The 18,608-nt window shown below is 44.0% G+C and overlaps 1 protein-coding gene and 1 long non-coding RNA gene across 12 annotated transcripts in view; both read left to right on the top strand.

Annotated features, from left to right (window-relative positions):
* The window catches only part of LOC133370466 (uncharacterized), a 30,720-nt gene extending 21,032 nt beyond the window's left edge, over window positions 1-9,688 (top strand). The window contains exons 2-3 of the long non-coding RNA XR_009759136.1: window positions 8,283-8,375; window positions 9,019-9,688. This is a non-coding gene — a long non-coding RNA (uncharacterized LOC133370466). The remainder of the gene's footprint in view (window positions 1-8,282; window positions 8,376-9,018) is intronic.
* Window positions 1-18,608, top strand: part of AHDC1 (AT-hook DNA binding motif containing 1) — a 236,896-nt gene that overhangs the window by 109,594 nt on the left and 108,694 nt on the right. The gene's annotated exons all lie outside the window — the stretch shown is intronic.

The following is an 18,608-nucleotide window of genomic DNA, read 5'->3' as shown; positions in this document are numbered from 1 at the left end:
AGGGGATACGAGATTAGCATTGGGGAGCAAAGTGTGGAAAAACAGGAGGCAGCTAATCTCAAAGGAACTCTGCAGAAGTGACAGCAAATTCTGAAGGTGCCACTGAACACAACAGAGTAACATGTGGATGTAGCCTGGTCATGGTTGCTTGTGAAAAGGTGTGCTGTAAGTAGTATGCAACCAGAGAAAGATAAGGTAACCCATCGTTATAACAATTTAGTGATGTGATTTTTATTTTTGTTTTTTCATACATATCCATAAAAGCGTCCCCATTCTCTTCCCCAAGCAAATATCTTTTGAACTCCTTTTCAGTAAATACCCTCCACCACTACCACTGCAGTCTCCTCTGGAAGAGCCTAAAAAATCATTACTAAAGACAAAAGCTAAGAAAATAATAATGAATAAAAGGAAGGAAGGAAGGTTGAAGACAGAGGTAGCTCAGAGCAGTTAATAAACCAGGTAGAGCGGAGCTCTTGAGGGGATATTATGTTTGTAATTGAAAGGAGCTAATGCTTTAGAGTGATTGGAGCTGGCCTAAGGAGGTTCTCCTCCAGGAGGACTCCCCCACAGTCCATGCCTATGGCTCATTTGCAGCACACTAGCAAGGGAGTGAATGTACGAGGGATTAGAGAAGGAGGAGGATGGCATTTTGTTGACAAAAACAGCATCTGTTTTTTCTCACCTTCACTTCTCTTCCCCCCACTTCTTTTTCAAGAAGAGACAGCTGGCACCTCCTCACAAATGAGATTAAGGTCTGGGGGGGGCATTGCACTGCAAGAGCAGAGGGCTACGTTAAAAAGCACAGAGGCTGCCTGTTCTCCTGCAAACCTCTTCCTTGTTTGTTGACCCAGCAGAGAAGATGGATACTGCTTGGGAGGGGAGAAGATTATCACCTCTAGAGAGTAGAGAGGATTGGAGGAGGAGGAGGCTGCTTCCAAACTATTGTGTCGTCTCCAGCCGGGTCAAGGATGATGGGCAGGAATGCTTCTCACAGACAACCAGAGCTGAGCCCACTTTGCCATGCAGAGGCTGGAAGTCCTGGGTTTTCTGGAACAGAGATGTGACTGCATTGCTCTGCTTTGGCTTGAGGCTGTTCCCAAGGCGGTTTTGTTTCCACTAAGTATTAAGAATTTTTAAAAACCTCTCTCTCTCTCTCTCTCTTGTGTTTTACTGTTCCCTTCCGATATCTGTAAGAACCTTTCCTTTAGTTGGTTGTATGAGATGGGATCATCTCTGCATCGTGTAAGGAGGAAAGACTTCATGGAAATAGACAGCTCCCATTATTTTGTTTATGTAGACTGCTTAGAGGTTTTTGTTGATTAAGCGGTGAATAAGTCATGTTCGATAACCTAATTAAATAACACTAGCTCTGGAGCCAGGCTCCACCCTACGCACGCAGCTGTGCTTATTTATTTATTATTTATTTATTCTATTTCTATGCCACCTTTTGGCCAAAAGGCCCTCAAGGCGGCTCACAAAAAAACAAAATAAACACAAATACAAAATACACATCAGAAAAGAATACACTGCACAAAAATTTAAATAACAAAATATTAACATTGTTAAAAACAACCAAGGTTATTTAAAGGCCTGGAGATAATCTGTCCTTAAAATGTAGTACTGCCACTTCAAGAATTTTAGTCTTCAAACATTGAGCAGCTGTTGTAAAGGATTCACTCACCAACATCATCAGATTCTTCCCTGAAATCATCGTCCATAGACTTGAAGTAGAACTTGTAGTTGGGCCGGTTGAGGAGCGCATTGAAGATGCCCAGCGTCACCCGCTCGGCCGGGATGGGCAGCTTCACCAGGTATGGCGTCTCCTGCTTGTCCAGATGGTAGATGATCTTGGTCTCCTCTTGGTGATCTTGATCTTGGTGTTGAGTGGCCATAGTGCCTAATTACATCAGATCAACCTGTAACTGCTCTCAACAGCTCAGAAACTAGCTCTTGATTACACTGAGCTGTAGGGCAAGCCAGTATAGTGTAGTGGTTAGAGCAGGGGTAGCTAATGTGGTGCCCTCTAGATGTTCTTGGACTGCAACTCCAACCATGGCCAGTAGTTGGGTGATGGGAGTTTCAGTCCAACATCTGGAGGGCGTTGTGTTGGCTACCTCAAGGTTAGTGTTGGACTGGGATCAGGGAGACCCAGGTTCAAATTCTCACTCGGCCACGAAGCTCATTGGGTGACTGGGCTAGCCATTAACATTTCAGTATTATTCAGTTCACAGAGCTGTTGTGCGGAGGGGGAAAGGAAGGTGAGAAGAGAACCTTGTATGCTGCCTTGAGCTCCTTAGAGCAGCTGTTCACAAACTTCTTTCCTCATGGACCATTTGAAAATCGCTGAGGGTCTTGGAGGACCACTGAATGTTTTGTTTCTGCCTGTTTTGGCTATGCACTATGCTAAATACGATATGATTTTTATTGCATATTTTATTTCTTTTATTGTATTACAATTTGAATTCCATAGAATTGTGTAGAATTCAAGCTGTAAGTGTTCACAGAAATACCATGGATCACCTGAATAAAGTTTGCAGACCATCGGTGGTCCATTGACCACCGTTTGGGAAATCCTGCCTTAGAGGAAATGTAACAAATAACTTTTTTATTATAGTAGACCAGGCCAAAGGGTCCTTGTCCAGTTCCCCTTCCCTCTGCCCTCAGCACCACCCAAGCTGGATCTGGATCATCTTCCCATTGGGCCATACACACATATGAAGCTGCCTTTATACGGAATTGGATCACTGGTCCACCTAGCCCTGTACTGAGTATTCTGCCTGGCATTGGCTGTCCTCCAGTCTTCCCCAAGCTGGTGCCCTCCAGATGTTTTGGACTCCAACTCTTATCAGTCCCCACCAGGACAGCTGTACTGATGGAAGATGGAGTCCAAAGCATCTGGGAGGGCATCATGCTTGAGAGAGGCTGCTCTATACTGCCTTGGCCGGAGGCACTTTCCAGCTCTGCTGCCCAAGATAATTTTAAATCTCCAATGTCGGGGTCTGAGCCTGGGACTTTCTGCATGCAAAGGGTGTGTGCTGCCACTAAGCTATGGCCTGCTGTAGAAGCAAGCCCATAAAACTGAAGCAAAAGGCAAGGGAGATCCAAGCTGTGTTTGCCAAGCTGATAGTTCAAAGTAACTCCAGGAAGGGTGCCAAAATTATGTAAGTACAATGCCACTAGCCAGTCTGATCATATGGTGAATGGGTTTTATTCTTTTACCCTCCTCAAATTCTATGATATTTAGAATCTAAAGGCTGATTTTGTGGTGAGCCCAATCTGGCCTTCCCATCAGCCCCAGCCAGTATTGCCAAAGCTCAGGGATGAGGGGAGCTGTAGTCCAAGAACATCTGGAGGGCCACAGGTTCACCATCCCTGGCCCACAACGATGCTGCCAGAAAGACCCAAGATCATCCTAAAATTGTGGGATACTCTTGGTTTGATTTCAGATTTGTATGCCACTTTTCCAAGGTGATCTCAAAGAGGCTCACAACAACAAACAGATCTCTATAATAATATCAATAAACATGATAACTTATCAGTGATCAAAAACAAACAATCCAATAACAAATCAGTGCAGCTCAATATCAAACCCGTCTAGTTATCTTATCTTTCCTGTTTGCTTTTTGTGTAGCTTAGCTGAGTATGAGGATTATTCTCTCTCTGCCCCCTCCCTCAACTGTCACTCTGTCCCTTTTCCCCCCAGCAAGTCTCTTCCATTTCTTTGTTTTTGACTTCTTAGTGGCTGTGTACTTTGGCGGTCTACAAAGACTGAAACGAAGCGCAGATATTTATGCAATGTGCACCCTCAAAGTCTAGATCCAGTTCCTTGTCCTCATTCCCCCCCAATTGCATGAATGAGAGAAATGTTGGCCATTACTGAGGATCTTTGAACACAACAGTTTCTTGTTGGCTATACAAGGAGGTCCTCTACTTAAGAATCCACCAAAGTGAAGTTTCAGGTTCTGCCTAATGCAGATGGTTCAGGGAGAGATGTGGGAATGTATTCACACTGGCTGTATGCAGATGAAAACCAGAGATAATTGCTAAGAAGCTCTGATTTATCTTTGTTTTTTAAATTGAAAAAATATTCCTTAACTACATGTACATTTTTGAAGAATGCTGCAGGATGGAGCCAAGGATTAACCCTGATACTTGCCTTCTGAAGTGTCATAAGTAGGAGACCTCTGAGGTTGTGCAGAGTGCCATTCTGTCAACCCTGAGTTAGTCTTCCCACTGGCTTCCCTATATTTGGGATTAGGAATGAGCAGTTCCAGGAGGGCAGAGAACATGGCTTCTATGCAGGCAGTCCTAGCCCACTAAATGCCTAGAAATTAAATATTGCTGCAAATGTTTTTACATGAGCCCAGCAAATGAGTTAAGAGCCAAGTCTCATTGACTTTTCTTCCTGGGAAACTCTAATTGTTCTTGTCCTGCAAAAGAAGTTAAATCGTTCTTTCTTTTTGGATTACCATGGTTGGTCTTGTTAGTGCTCAAAGATGCAACTTAAAATTAGGGTCCTAAGACATGATTCACTAGAAAAGACAATAATGTTGGAAAAAACAAAACGGAGTAGAAAAAGAGGAAGACCAAAAAAGAGATGGATTGATTCCATAGAGGAAGCCACAGACCTGAACTTACAAGATCTGAACAAGGTGGGTTATAACAGATGCTATTAGAGGTCGCTGATTCATAGGGTTGCCATAAGTCATAATCGACTTGAAGGCACATAACAACAAATGGATGAAAAGCCACTTGAGGGAGGATGACTCTGAGTGGAGAAGCAGTTGGACAGTAAAAGGTAAATCATTCCTTCCTCGCATTTCTCTGATCCAAATTGGCCCCTCCCACAGCAGAGGGTTGTATGTGGAAAGGAGGCATCAGATTGTTTATATATGTATGCATGTAGAGTGGAGTTGGGCCCCCCTAAATGAATATGAATGTTATAATCTATGCAGATAATAGAAATTTGTTTTTAACTCATTTTTAATTCATTACATACAGTCTTGCTTTTGTGGTTTTTCATATACCGTAGTTTGCTCTCACAACAATCCTTCAAGTTAGGCCCCTCTTTGTCCAGTATTACTCAGAGAAGCTAAAAATCTAATGTCCCCAAGGTGAATATGTATGGGATCCGGAATTTTGAAAGAAGGCCTCCAAGCACTTGGTTCAATCTTGCTCTCCATTGGCACCATGCTGGATCATGTATATGTCTCTGTTATATATAAGCAAAGATATAGCTGCTGAGTGTTTGTTGAATGCTGTTAATGAAACACTATGCTTAGGGAACAATCCACTGAAGGCTGAGCGCTTTTTGATCCCAAGGCTTCAGTGGCAGCATGCTAAAAGTAAAGGTAAAGGTGTCCCCGCACTTGTAGTGCGAGTCGTTTCCAACTCTTAGGGTGATGTCTTGCGATGTTTACTAGGCAGACCTTATATATGGGGTGGGATTGCCAGTTCCGTCCCCTGCCTTTCTTTACCCCCCAGCATAGGCCGGGTACTCATTTTACTGACCACGGATGGATGGAAGGCTGAGTGGACCTCGACCCCTTTTACCAGAGATTCGACTTCCTCCTTTTGTTGGAATTGAACTCCGGCCGTGAGCAGAGCTTCGGCTGCGTTACCGCCGCTTACCACTCTGCACCACGGAGGATCTTGGGAGCATGCTAAGCATGTGCTTAACTCCTGCTTGAATCCGTGGAAATTGAATAAATTTGGGGCCAGTTTACTCCCATGAAACAAGTTCTAAAACTCATTTTGTCACTGATGATATTTAGGAATCATTAAAGATACTTAGGAAACTTTTAAATGTTGCATACTCTGAATAGAACAAAGCAAGACTTGTTGCCCATTCTCTGACGTCTGCTTCATCACCAACATTGTAAAACCTAATGCTACATCAGTACAAATCATAAGGATATGGGCATTAATGGGAAAGTATTTCAGTGTGGTGTAATGGTTAAGGTGTTGGACTACGACCTGGGAGACCAGGGTTTGAATCCCCACACAGCCATGAAGCTCACTGGGTGACCTTGGGCCAGTCACTGCCTCTCAGCCTCAGAGGAAGGCAATGGTAAACCCCCTCTGAATTCTGCTTACCATGAAAACCCTATTCATAGGGTCACCATAAGTCGGAATCGACTTGAAGGCAGTCCATTTCCACTTTTCATTTCAAAACAATGCACCTGTGTATTTAATGGAATTTTATTTTATGTTTATATTTGTTTATATTTATTTTTGTTTATATTCATATCTTTTAAAACATTTTCTATACACAGTGTATGCTTATTTGTATACCAGTGGCTGCAGGGGACAGAGAGAAAAACTCTGAGAGCTTAGTCTTGAGCTTGTTGGGAGTGATGGATTAGGTAGCATCTGAGGACAGAAAAGTAGCCTGAGAAGTGCCTTAGTCTGATGAGAAAAGTTGCATTAAAAAGATGTCCGTGAGGGTGCATGCACGTTCCCTGGTGCTTAGTTGTATTGAGGTCCTAAGCTATAAAACGTCTCTGGTCCCTTTAGTATTTTTTTTTAAAGTAAAAACAAGCCAAACCCTCCTTGAGGTGAAACCCTTAAGTTTTGATTGGTAGAACTCCCCCCCCCCCCCCAAAGCAGATGCAGGGCCAAGCTACCATGGCCAGATCCTTAAGTTTCTTTCGCCTGGAAATGTTTTAGAACTACTTCACTGGAGGAATTTAAGCCTCCCCCTCACACTGCTTCCCTGATGTAAATCTCCCCCCACCCCTGCTGCTAAAACACATCGGGTACATGCGTGATATGTTTTCAAGAGTTGGAAATAGTATGAAAAACTGCACCATTGCTATATTTCAAAGGCATGTTGCTTTTGGTCCAGTATCATCTCTGTTCAGACAAGTTCAGCAGGTTTTTCTTAGAATTTATTCAAAACCCCACAAAACTAGTTTGACAAAACCATACTTGAAACCTGCCATACCTGTTTATTAAAGGCTTTTAAAGTGCCCACATTACAGGCAATGATACCTGGACCAGGGACTGTCTCCATCTTTTGTGCATGTGTGTTAAATAAATAAACAAATAAAAACAATTCTGTACTGCCCTTCATCGAACCGGATTCCAGGGCAGTGTACTACTACATATAATAGATGATATATTATATAAAAACTAATACAGTACAATAAAATGCTAACATTCACAACTATAATATATGCTGGATAAAAATCACAAGATTGTGTGTGTATGTTCAGTGTAAACCTGTGTGTGTGTGTGTGTGTGTGTGCATGTATGTTTGTGGGAGGGAATGGTGAATCGGTGCACATATGTGAATGGTGGCCACCCCCAACTACAGCCCTTGGAGCCAAAAAAAGTTTCCCATCCCTGTACACATCTGTGCTCAGAGTCCTCCTAAAATCAGAGCAAAGGCCCAGCATTTTGTTCTGCAATGGCCAGAAGACAGATGCTTCCAGGAAGTCCACAAGCAGGGTGTGGACTGCTTGCGGGCTGCCTCCCTGCTATTGCTACCCAGCAGCTGGTATTCAGTGGTCTAGTGCCTCTGAAAGTTGAGGTTCCATTTAGTTATATTGGCTAGTAGCTGTTGGTTGATCCATCTTCCCCCATGAAATTGTCTAAACTCTTTTTGAAGTCAGTTAACCCAGTTGTCATAATATATTGCCATAGCAAAGTTCACAACTTAATTATGCATTGTGTGAAGTGTTTTATAGTGTGTATGTGTTTCTTTAGACGTACACACACTAAAATCTCCAGCATGTTTCCACTCCACTCATAATCCTTGAAAAAGGATCTGTTTGTGAAGATTTATATCTTGCTCTCTTGCTATAGTGTTGTTGCTTCTTCTACCTGCCTCAGTTTCCCTTTGTGTCAAGGAGGTAGAAGTCACTAGCCCAAGTCGCTTGTGTTTTCAGGAGTATGACAACAGAAGCTAGCAACAAAAACAACCCCCTGCTGTACATCTGGAGTATATCTTCCCTCTGGCCCCCTTACTTTGAGTGCCCAAACCAGTATAAGGCTTGTGTGCACTGGAAGAAGAATAGCATCCTTCCTCAGGGAGGAGCATTTTAGTTATTAAAAATATGCAACTGATTTTATATCAGTGAAGTTTTTTTTTGGTGTGTGTCTCATCTCTTTAAAGTATCTTAAGATCCTAGGGGTGTGGGGAGGACCTGTAGCTCTTTGGTCTAGACTTCTGGGTTCCATTGCTGGTTTTGCCCTTTGATTGACTACGGGACTTTAGGCACAGCTATCTCCTGGGTAATGGGAAAGGGGGAGTGATCGAGTTCTCCTTCTCCTGGCAGAGGTGCCTGGATGCTGATATGCATTTCCAAATTAATGAATGTCTGCGGAGCGCTGTGGGATGCCCAGATGAAAGGCAGTGGAGAAGCACAAAGGTATTATTATTGTCACTTACTAATTAAAATGTTCCCCCACCCCCTCCCTGTGCTTTTTTTTTAGCACTGCAGATCGGTATTGGGTTCTGAAAATCGTAGCTTACCCCATCTCAGCAGGCAGCTGCAATCTTCCAGGGAGAGAATCTTGCTTGCTGTTTCCTCACTTTGCTTTTCTCAGTGGAACAGGGGGCCGGAGCGCCAGAAATCAAGGGGGAGAGGGAGCTGGAAGAGAGCCTCCCTTTTGAAAACCCTAACCTTATTTTCCCAGGTCTGATGCCAGTTTCCATGGAAACAACAGCCGGGAGCAGAAATAGGGGAACCAGAATCCAGAATTGCAAAGCCTGAAGCTCCTGTTAATTTCAGTTGCTGGATTCCAGTTCCCATTCTCTCCCCCCCACCCCCAAGGAAACTGACATCAGATGGGGGAGATTAGTGAAAAGCTTTTTTGCTTTAGGACCAAATTTCCTCTATGGAGAGTGTGTGTAACTGGCAAGAGCATCAAGCAGACCTTAGCCCATTTCTCCTCCCTTTTCTCCCTCTTCCTTCCCCCTCTTTTTTTTTTACTTCAACCCTCTTTTTTCTGGAAAACACTCAGAAAAGCTGTTGGCAACTGGGTGCAAAGCTTCTCTCTTGGCTATTTCAGTTGCTGGCTGACTTCTGAGGGATGCGAGTGAGCGTCAAGTTCCAAAACCAGCCACAGATTTGGACCCACCTTGGTTTTCAGGCAGCAGCTGGGCTGCAGGCTAATGAGCTAACTTGTTCCAGACAGTGCTGCTAGCAATTCCATCCTGCCTGGCCACCGTAGGGAGGCTGGAGAGCAACACCACGGCTGGAATTTTCAGCAGCCCATCGAATTCATACTTGCATGGCAGCCATTTTTTCCTCTCCCCTCCCCATTACAAGGCCAAACAAAGTAGCCCCACTGCATTGTAACTTTTTTAAAAAAACAAAAAAATCTGCTGTTGATAATCTGATGATATTTAGTAGTAACATGGTAACTTGCATCTGAAAGATTCTTTGGGTAATACATTACATTTTTTTCTGTGTTGCAAGTATATTGCGGGGGGGAGGAATTTGGAAAGCGGTGTGCAAGATAACATTTTGTGACAATTATCGCAATGTCCCTAGTAGGCCATCCTAATCCACATTTTATGGATGGTGAATTAAGCGAAGGCATGCTCCAGGCTGTCGTAACAAGTCATGACTAACCTGTAATTTGAGCCAATATTGTGCAGGTCTATACCCAGTATTTGCTGCATGGTGCTGGATGTCACTTAAAGATGAGTATCATCTTGGCATGTTACAACTCTGTTCCAAAGCTCAGTTACCTTGTTTTAGGGGTAGGTGATGTAACCCTATGTCAAATAAAACCTTTCCTGCGAGTTTGTGATTCAACTGACTGGATGTCCCCATGGCCATGTAGCGGCCTCTGCTGACCTATATATATATATATATATATATATCAGCACTTTTGTAAAAACATAACAAGGCTGTGTACACCATACAGAAACTGCGACAACAATAAAAACAGGAAAACATTCATAAATACTGGTTAGTTAATTCACATTTCAAAGGCCTGTCTAAATAACTGTCCTTAGGCGATGTCTGAAAGAAGGCTGGAATTATTCCTGCTTAACTTCTACTGGCAGGGAGTTCTACAGAGCAGGGCCTGGCACACTACAAGTTCAGGCCCTAGTAAAGGCTGACCAAACCTCTGGGGCATGGGGAAGCACAAGAAATAACCCATCAGATGATCTTGGTGATCAAGGTGGAGCATAAGGGATCAGACAATTCTTGATACATTGATATCAATGCAATAAAAAAAGTAAATTACTGGTAAATGCTCTTCAACAGACTGTGCATATGATTTAGTCCAGGGATGGGAAACCTGTGGCGCTGCTGGATTACAATTCCAGTCATCCCTGACCATGGGCCATGCTGGCTGAGGCTGATGGGAGTTGTAATCCAGTAGCATCTGGAGGGTCACAGTTTTCACCATCCATGATTTAGTCAAGAATCCTTTTTTAAGAAGAGGCAAACAATGCCTTTTTGTGAGAGAAAGCCAGAACTTGTACAGAAAAATGAAAACATGCTGGTTGTCAGATCAGCCTGCCTTCTAGTTGTGGAAAACAGAGCTTATCTATTTCCTTACTCTTTTTCTGATAGCTGGATATGGATTTTCAGTGTGTTCCAGGTGTGTTTCAGATAGTAGAGGTGGGATGTGGTGCAAGCTCCCCTCCGTCCCTGAGGGATAAGCAGAAATGTGCATTGCATTGGTAATTTTGAGAGAGAGTCACAAGTTTCTTACAGCCTTTGATGATGTGCCTGAGAACATACAGTCCCACTGTCGTCATGTCACCAAAAGCAAGACATCTTTCCTAGCCCAAACACTCTGAACAGTTGCCAATCCACTGGTTTTAAGAAGTATAATCTCCTTAGTCAGTCCTGGTGCTAGTTAAGGGGTGCTGTTCTTGATTTCTGGGTGTATATTGCTTTTATGCTACCCTCTCTAAGTGTGATTAAAGTGATTGAATTTCTGCAAAATCTGCATTCAGCTCCATATCAGTATGAGAATGACACCTGCAAGAGTTTCATTTTCAGAGTCCTCAGCCAGTGGACTTCTGTAGAAAATGTCAGTTCAATGTTTGCTTGCTTGTTTGGGCTTCCATTTCTTCAGTATTGTCAATAACTTACTTCAATTTAAGACCCCAGATGTTTTTAATTCACATATTTTTATTTATATCCTGCCCTTCCTTACAACGGAGCTCAGGGCGGCAAATGCATCAGCCTTATAACATTACAATAAAAATCAAACAACATATCTAAAAACATGAATGCACAGTTCCCTTTTAGGTTGTACAGCATCATGGTTTTGTAGTCTTAAAGCTACATAAATACTTGCCATTAAAGTCCATTTTGTGCTTTGCTCCAGTTATCAGCTAATGAGGTGTTCGGGGGGGGGGGGAGATCAGGCAGTGGTGTATGTAATATTATGTAGATATTGCCTGATTTCAGAGCAAATAATAAAGCTTATTGGCTACTCATTATATCAGGAGTATCTTCTCCATCCCAGAGATGCCTTTTCAGTGTCAGGAGATGTGATAAAAGGAAACCGGAATCTGTGAGTGAAGACAAAGCAGCTATGAGAAGCTGGCCACTGGATTTTTCACTGAGACCCATTCTAAAGCTTCCCATTGCCATCATAAGAACTAGTAACTGTTCAACAAATGCCTGGATCCTCTGCAATTTAATAAATGGTCCAGATTCATTTCTGGAACATTGTGTGCAAATTGTGCCTCTATCACAACATAGCTGTGCAGAAAATGAGCTTTTCTGTCTACAGGACAGGAATCAGTTTTATGTTAAACCCATCCAGCAGGGAAGGCAGCTTGCAAATCAAGTCCTTAGCAGAGCTTTGTGGATGCAGTTCAACCCTTTATTTCCCACCTCCGTCTGTGTACCGGAGTGGGTATACGGTACCCAGATAAGCATCCCCTTCAACAGCATCCATAGACAGGTATTAAGACATGTTATGGATAGCTCATGCAGTCAGGGGGTGGTGGGGAAGAGAAGAGAGAGATGCTATTAATAATACAGACACATACAGAGGGAATAAAAGTGCACACTTGATTCTCATGCTGCTACCAGGAGTTCTGAAGCTGGCGCTGGCTGCCTCTTCCCACACGTGACTCCAGCACAGTGGGTAGCTTGACAGCCCAGAGAGACTGGCTCGGGGCCAGGAAAAAAAAAAGCAGAAAACACAATGTCTGTGCATATCCTCTCTCTTAAAATAACACTCCCCAACACCGTCTGAGACGAATTAAAATAAGATCAGGAGCAATCTTGGAAAGAAGTGTGGAATGGGGGAAAAGAAAGGCAGAGAGAGAGGGAGAGAGAGAGAGAGAGAGAAGGAAAGATCCAGGGTTCTGGGTTCTTGCAAATGTAGTTGACACCAAGGCTTACTACTCGGAAAAGGAGGCTTTCTTCTCAGAGAACTTAATAGGGTTTGTGTTGTGTGTTTAAAAAAAAAAAGGAGAAAGGGAGGTAGAGAATCCAACTCTATGTCAGGCACTGGGGAGAACAGAAACCATGACATTGGGTGTGCTTGAATGCCCAGCACATGTCTGTCCTTTAGGGGAGACTTGGCAAAGGAAGAGGGCTCTTTGCAAGCAGACTTTACATGATGGAGAGCGTTAGGAATTTCCTGCAGCTGGGGAACACACCAAATGCCAGAATATGAGAGAGAGAGAGAGGGAGAGAGAGAGAGACTGCTGGAGGGGGAGGGGGGAGAGCAAACTTTAAATAATAATTAAGGAAAACATGAAATTTCATGAGCATTGTTGTAACCACTAGAAACTTTTGGAAGAGAGAGAAGGGAAAGTGGTTGGTTTTGGTTTTTTGAAGAAGTATTCATGGAGCATTGATGGCATTCCTTGGATCTTGTGGCTTTTCTCACAACATACACTCCATTTGTTTAAATTGGTGTTTGTTTTTTAAAGATGATTGCAAGCTGTGCGGCTGCTTCTCCTTGTATGTATGCATTCCTTCCCCTTCCCTTTTCACCTCCCCAGCCAGGTCTACAGCAGAGCATGCTTTCCTTGTCCAGTTCTCTTAAGGTGATTCTGACACAGAGCACAACCTCTCTATTCTGTAGGGGTGGTTTTTGTTTTGTTTTTGGTTGCTCATGGTGTGGCTTCCTGCCTATTGGGCAGGACTGGGCAAACTCTTCCTCAGTCTAGTTGGTCTTTGCGGAGGGGAGGATGAAAATGCCCTCCATCTCTCTCCCCATCTCCTCACAGCCTCCCCCTGCTCCAGTTCATAAAATGCACTTTGGATGTGTTCCACTCTGCTGCACAAACTTTCCTTGCTGCCTGCTTCCTCTGCTCCTTTGCACAACCTTGCCATTGCTGTTGGTAAAGAATTTGTCGCTGCTGCATGATGATGCTTAAGGCTGGGTGAGCTTCTGACTGTTGCATCCCATTCCCATGAGCTGCAGGGATATGATCCCAGATGACACCATCTGCCAGGCATGATCCTAGCCCTCCTCCCCTTCTAGGTACTCCCTTAGTGAATGTTTTCTACCCAGGGAATAAACTAGTGATGTCAGAAAGAATCATTCCTGCCTGGGAACCATCTGCCATCATTCTGGGGCAGGGTGGATGGGTTGAGCTTCATGTAGAGCTCAGCTGAATGTTTTTCAAGAAGAATGTTTGCTTTTGGAATGCAGGTGGCAGGGAGGGGAAGAAGTACCCCAAAACTGGGGGATATTTTTTCCTTAAAAATGTTAGGCCTTCATCTCTTTGCAGCCAGCAGTACCAATTAGTTCCTCCCCTCCCTTCTCCTTTTTAAAATTTAATTTTAAGGAAGAAATCTAAATTTTAAAAGAGGGAGATTCTGTTGTCACTGCTGGCTACAAAGAGAGATGGTCCCCGAATGTCTGATAATTTTTTTAAGTCCTCCCTAAATGGATGAACCTCCCATCACCATCACAACCGTTTTGATAGCTGCAAATGAGGAAGCAAAAACTGGAGAGTGGCTTTTGCTTAGTCCGTCTCATGCAGAATTGGAGTTCCTGGGAATTTCTGCTGTCTAGACTGCCTCCAGGAAAGAGCAGGCTGGAGGCTGCCATGAACAAGGCCTTTTTCAGTGGTAGTCCCATATTTCAGGAAGTCCCTCCCCTCACGCGCTGTGTCAACATACTTTGCACGTTTTCAAATGGACTATGGAGAGCCTAATTTGTGTTTGTTTTGCTTTTCCCGGAATGTTTTCATGCTGGCCACTGTATTAGCTGCTATTCAGTTTTTGACTGTTGTCTACTTGTTTGTGGTGGTGTGTTTAAATTGTTGATTGCAAACTGCGTTGTGGAGACTGTCTTGAAAAGTGGGATAGAATGCTTAAAACGGTGGTTCCCAAACCTTTTTTTCCCATGCATTGCTTGAAAACTGCTGAAGGTCCTGGCTGACCACTTTATTATTTTTCTGCCCTTCCCCTTCTAGACTTAATCACAGTTTTGTCTTTTTTCTCCCCAACCTTATCATGCAGATGATCTCATGCACATTTACTCAGAAGTAAGCCCCACTAAGATCAATGGTAGAAGTGCATAGGACTGCAGCCTTAGAAACTTGATCCCATGTACCTTTACTCAAAAAGAAGCCTGTGTTCTCTAGGATGCTTGCAAGTAATCTTTATTGGTTTTGAAAATGGACTGCCTTCAAGTTGATTCTGACTTATGGTGACCCTATGAATAGGGTTTTCATGGTAAGCGGTATTCAGAGGTGGTTTACCATTGCCTTCCTCTGAGGCTGAGAAGTAGTGACTGGCCCAAGGTCACCCAGTGAGCTTTATGGCTATGTGGGGATTCAAAGCCTGGTCTCCCAGGTCGTAGTCCAACACTCTAAATAGAAAGAGAGGGGACTTCTGCTACCGAAGTAAACTCTACCAAGATCAGTGGTAGATGTGCATATAAGACCGCAGCCTAAATTGTCTTGCTACAGAGCAGTGTTATCAAGGGGCCAAGTAAGCTTCCAATTGTAGGGGGAAAGAGTATCTCCAGCACCCCATCCTGCCAGCTTGTTCACTTCTGCATCTTCTTTTCAAGAATGTGAAGTAAGATAGAATGATTTTAAGTGAGCTACAACCTGGGAGACAAGTTCAAATCCTCACTTGGCCCTGAAGTGCCCTGAGTGACCTTAGGCCAGTCACACTTTCTCAGACTAACCTACCCCACAAATTGGGGAGGGGAGAACCTTGAGCTACTTGAAGGAAAGCTACAAGCTAACATAATGGGTACATAACAAACAGAAACTTAGCAGCTGAAGCCCCTCTCCCGAAGATTGTGGCTGCAATCCTATATTACCCAAGAGTAGGCCTCATTGAATACAGTGGGACTTACTTCTGAGCAAACATGGCATAGGTTTGGGCAGTGATGGGGAAGTTTCAAGAGCAGTGATGGGGGGGGAGAACAGGAAGGCAAGATAACAGATGAAAAGCAAATGAGATGACTCGTTCCTGGGAACTCTCCAGCATAAGCCAGCATCCCCTCTTGTTAAGCAGTGGGGGAGGGGAGAGGAGACTGCCTGATACACACCCTAATCCTACCTCCCTTCCTCACCCAAACAATACCACTCAGGACAGTCTACCCTGCTCCTCCTCCTACCACCACCAGCCAGCCATGCATGGGGAAAAAAGGAGGAATAAAGATGGAGAAAAGATCCCATTTGACCAGTCAGCTCACCGCATCATGGAGGAGCGGAGAATGGCACGGCCTCCGCTACTGGCTTTCCTGAATAGGGGCAATTAGCATTTGGCAGGAAGGCATGCAGGGCTCCTAGCACTTCCTGGACCCCAGGCCCACAGCTCAGACTTCACTGATAGGCAGGGACTCAGAGCAGCCAGGTAGGCTAGCTCATTTTGAAACTGCAGGGGTGTGCGTCAAGATTTACCCATTACAATTGTCAGCAGCCCTGGCCATGTGCAAAAACCCAGGCTTACATTGTGATGGAGTAGCCGCTGCTATTGCTGCTACTCTTCAAAACATACTACGGACCACGAGCATGAAGCTCGGTCTGCGGACCACCGTTCGGAAACCTTTGGCTTAAAACAATCAATTGGTAGCGTGTGTGTGTGTGTAGGGGGGGAGATATGCATGCAGAGAATAAATTACCTGCTAAGGCACTCAAGGTATTCCAACTTTTTTAAAAAAAAAGCAGAGTGTTTTTAAAGTTGGACAATTACATAGGGAGATGCATTGGTACCCTAAGCATCAGTGCCTAGCATCTCTGAAAAGCTGCTACCAGTCACTGTAGACCAGAGATGGGGAAGTTGTGGCCCTCCATATGTTGTTGGAGTACAACTCCTATCATCCCTGACAATGTTGGCTGGAGCTGATGGGAGCAGAGTCCAATAACATCAGGAGAGCCACAGGTTCACTATCCTTGAAACAGATGCTTTGAAATAGAGGACTGTCCTTGGTAAAGTAGGGCATGGCCATCATTGTTATCAGTCGTGCTGCTGCGATTGTATTAGAAACATCTTTGGTGTATCAAAAATACATCCAAGGTGACATATTTTTAAAAAAAGCAAAATACAACCCTGATTAAAGCAATGCAAAGATTATTTTGAACCATAATCTTGCCTTATACCACCATAATGCCTTCCCCCCTCTTTTATTACCTTCACTTCATGCTATTGCTTAACAATTCAAAATTCTCCTCACCCAAAAGTTACTTATGGGCAAAGCCTGGTGAAATTGCAGAAGCCCAGAAAAGTAAATAGGATGTCCCGTTTTCTAGGGCAGGGACTTTAGTTTCCTTCTTGCCCCTCCACAGAATAAGTTGTGCAAAAGTCTCTGCTTGCTTTGCATAACTGGGATTTGCGTGGTACAAAATTTGGGTTACTTTTTATCACTGACCTTTTTTTTACTCTTCGGTTAAAGAACCAAGTATGGACAACCCCTGACCATGTATAAAGTTATACAGTACGCTTCCCAGGGCAGGGAACTCTCTCTTCCTGATTCTGTTTAGCTCTAATATGCACTGAACTTTATACAGTAGTCATAAATGGCTGATGCTAATAATAATCGACTGCTTCAGACGCCGTGAATTGCACAGTGCAGTGTTTTCTAAGGGCACAGCAAGATAGCAGTTCTCCCAGTCTTCTGGCTGTACCCTAGCTTGAAAAGGCGGAAATCCCTTCTGCTATTCTTTGCTCAGTCCTACTCGGTGGATGCATGTGGCCAGCTCAGGGATGATGTTATGCAGGTGGACTGTGGAATGTGCATTGAATGGGGATGGCCATCCCTGTTAAAATCGATTGTATTTATGTACCCTAAAAGGGAAAGAAAATCGCAGTGTGGGTAAAGGATAGCCTGGATCGTGTGTATGTATGTGTAAAGCAAAAGGAAATAGATTCTCTATTGGGATATTGCTGGCATGGCAGATGAAGACCACAGAGCTGAAACTGAAGTGGAACAAAGAGGATATCCTGAGGCTGACTCTTGCCCCTGCCAATACGAGAAGCTGCAGATAATAGAAAACAGGAGATGGAAGGTGAGGCTCTCTCCTCTCCAGGATATTGATAAGATTGACTTTGGGTGGTGACTTTCAAGCCATGTAGTCTTGGTTTTTTCTCTTTTCCTTTCCTGCCGCAATGGGTTGGTGGACAGGAGTGGCCTGGTTGCCACAGCCTCTTCCTTGTGTTGTGCTACATAAGTCTTTCTCCTGGATCTTTGTAATCGTGACAGGAATCTCTCTTGCCCCTGCTTGCCGATCCATAAGATGCCCCTTTTGATCTTGGCACTGGGAGATGATGCAGTATCCATGTGAAGATGGACTTCATTCCCCCCCCCCCGGTCTTTAATTGCTGACTACCTTCTGCTGTTCCAAGTGTTGATGGTGGTGGTGGGGGGGGAAAGGTAGAAGAAAAGGGTGGGTGAAGGAGGAAGCATGGAAAGGAAAAGAGGTGGTTTTTTTCCAAACAATGGAGGGAATTGGGGCTGATGCGAGTAGCTCATGCTTCTAGCCACGTTCAGACTTAGGCCCGCTCCAAACTTCCTTTTTAGTTTGCATTCATGATTATTGTGCTTATGGCGATATCAAGGGGGTTATGCGTGATGCTGCTTTCAATGCTATTTGCATCTGCAAAAGTTTCAGGGCAGGTATGTGGCTTCTTTTCCAATCAGTGCCTGCCCCATAGCTTCCTGCTACAAACCCATAACCTTTCATACCACAAATGTTCAGAGGGTTTTTTGTCCCACTTTTGTTACTCTTGTTGTGTGTACTCTTGTTACACAAGAGTGCCATTTCAGACAGCAGTAATGTTGTAACATGGATGGGGGGAAGCCTCGCAGAACAGTTAATAAAACGGAATGATATGTGGACAGTCCAGTATAAATTCACCACTAATACACTATTATTGCCTTAGTGAGTTATTGCAGAATATACCTGTAAAAAAAACAAACAACCTACAACACCAATCTGGTGGGGCTCTTAATTCCCAGCTTAAACAGACACACAAGCCATCCCTTCTGAAGCTGCACACCTGCCATACAAGCATATGAAGCTCTCTTATAATGAGATAGTTCACCTAGCCTTGACATTACTATTATTTAAACTCGCCCTAGCTATCCAGATTCTCAGGTTTTGCCTTCTGTGTGCTCTGCCACTGAGCTACAGTCACTCTCCATTCCTCTCCTCGCTCCTGCAACCCTGCTTCTGCTTGCCTCTCTACTCCTGG

This window comes from Rhineura floridana, chromosome 15 (genome assembly GCF_030035675.1).
Source record: "Rhineura floridana isolate rRhiFlo1 chromosome 15, rRhiFlo1.hap2, whole genome shotgun sequence".
In the NCBI taxonomy this organism is placed as follows: domain Eukaryota; kingdom Metazoa; phylum Chordata; class Lepidosauria; order Squamata; family Rhineuridae; genus Rhineura; species Rhineura floridana.
This window is presented reverse-complemented; position numbering and strand designations above follow the sequence as displayed.